The following is a 2,500-nucleotide window of genomic DNA, read 5'->3' on the forward strand; positions in this document are numbered from 1 at the left end:
ACACACACACACAAACACACACATACAAACACACACATACAAACACACACATACAAACACACACACACAAATACACAGAAACGGCTTACAGCAATTGAGTAAATGTGATCGATCGGTGCAACCTTGCTTGTGAGTCGCTCCTGCATTGCATCTATATTGCAGAGCGATGCATTGTCCGCTTGTGCATCGGAATTCGCCTGGACCGCATGTATCTGCCGTAACTGTTCAGAAAAAAAAGCATTATCAGTTGTAATTATACATCACCATCATCAACATCAACACCAACACCACGACCACCTCCACAAACAACAACAACAACAACAACAACAACGTCACCATCAACACCAACACCAACACCACCACCAACAACAACACCAACACCAACAACACCAACACCAACAACACCAACAACACCAACACAAACAACAGAAGAATTCACTCACATCTGTCGTGACTTTTTCCACGAAAGAACGAAAGAAGGAAAGACAGAGACAGAGAAAGAAAAACAGAGAAGTTAACTTTATAATTTGTTGTAACTTTTCATGGCAGAGAAAAGCAAAGGAGAAAATAATGTTGATATGTAGTGTGTGGATAGTTTGATAGACTAGTTGATAGACAGATAGATATATAGATAGATAACTGACAGATAGATCGACATATACTGGCAGACAGATCGACGTATTCTGACAGGTAAATCGCCATATACTGTCATATAGATACTGACTAATTGATCGACATATTCTGACAGGTAAATCGACATATTCTGACAGGTAAATCGACATATACTCTCAGATAGACCGCCATGTACTGACAGACAGATTACCATATACTGACAGATAGAGAAACAATTAGGCAGAACTAACAGGTTAACACTTGCACAGATAAGATAAGTGAGTTAGACATTTAGGACAATAATCAGATTGAAAGATACACAGATAGACACAGCGGATGATAGAAATTTTGTGATGAAATGAAGTCGGAACATTTCCCATTGGCAAGCGATCGAGGCAGATTAATTAGTAAATTTTAGCTTCAAAATGATAACGGATTAAATTCGTTCTCTACTAGATTATCATTACAATAATGATCAATGTTATTATCATTATTATTATTATTATTATTATTATTATTATCATTAGTATTATTATTTTTATTGTTATTATTATTATTATTATTATTATTATTATTATTATTACTACTACTACTAATAATAATAATAATAATAATAATAATACGACTACTACTACTGCTACTATTCTACAATTATATTTATTATCATTATTACTGTCATTATTATTGCTATTATTACTACCATTAAAATTACCATCATCATTACCATCATTATCATCATTATCATTACTACTATTACCATTAATCTATCATAATCATTTTTACCGAACTTTAATCAATATGACTACTACTACTACTAACACCACTGTTATTATCATCACAAAACTCTCCTTATTACTATTCTTACTATTATTATCATCACCACTATTTTACTCTCATCATACCTATAATCATCTCAAATGTTCGTTTCATTGCTATAATCATCTCAAAGATTTTCGTAAAAAAAAGTGAGTCGGATTTCGTATAACAAATGCCAAATATTCAGTTAAAAGTGAAGAAAAACACTAGTTACGAGTCGATTCTGTAAGAAATAGTTGCATACAATATAATATACATGCATATAAAATTTGCATACGTAAATGCACGTATAGATACACACACGCACAGTTTATTATTATTATCATTACTTTTTTTTAAGTAAATCAGACTAAATTAAATTGAATGTGTTTTTTTTATTGTAATAACATGAAAAGGGAATTCATACCATAAATATGCAAAAAAAATATATACAATGGCATACATATATGACAAAACATATTTATTCACACAGATCTCTTATTATTACCAACTGAACGAAAAAATAATAATAATAATAATTTACAATAAAATTACATAGAAAAAAATTCACGTTTGACCAATATTCCCCTTGGACTGAAGAACTTCCCCTCTGCTGTTTTTATTTTAGATGATTTTGGTGATCATTCCTGTTCGAAATCGAAATCATCACCATCATCATCATCCTCCTCCTCCTCCTCCTCCTCCTCCTCCTCTTCCTCCTCCTCCTCGTCATTATCATCATCATCATCATCATCATCATCATCATCATCGTCCTCCTCCTCCTCCTCCTCCTCATCATCATCATCATCATCTTCCTCTTCATCATCATCATCATCATCATCATCATCGTCCTCCTCCTCCTCCTCCTCCTCATCATCATCATCATCTCATCATCTCCTCCTATCCTCTTCCTATCTCCCCCTTTATCATTCATCATCATCATAATCATCTCATCATCAATAACACATCATCACATCATTCTCTCACCTCATCAATCATCATCGTCATCATCATCATATATATTGAATATACATATTATTATTAAAATCTTTATTATTTTATATCTCTCTCGGTTATGCAATAAAAGCGAATA

The sequence above is a fragment of the Penaeus monodon genome, chromosome 14 (genome assembly GCF_015228065.2).
Source record: "Penaeus monodon isolate SGIC_2016 chromosome 14, NSTDA_Pmon_1, whole genome shotgun sequence".
Lineage (NCBI taxonomy): Eukaryota > Metazoa > Arthropoda > Malacostraca > Decapoda > Penaeidae > Penaeus > Penaeus monodon.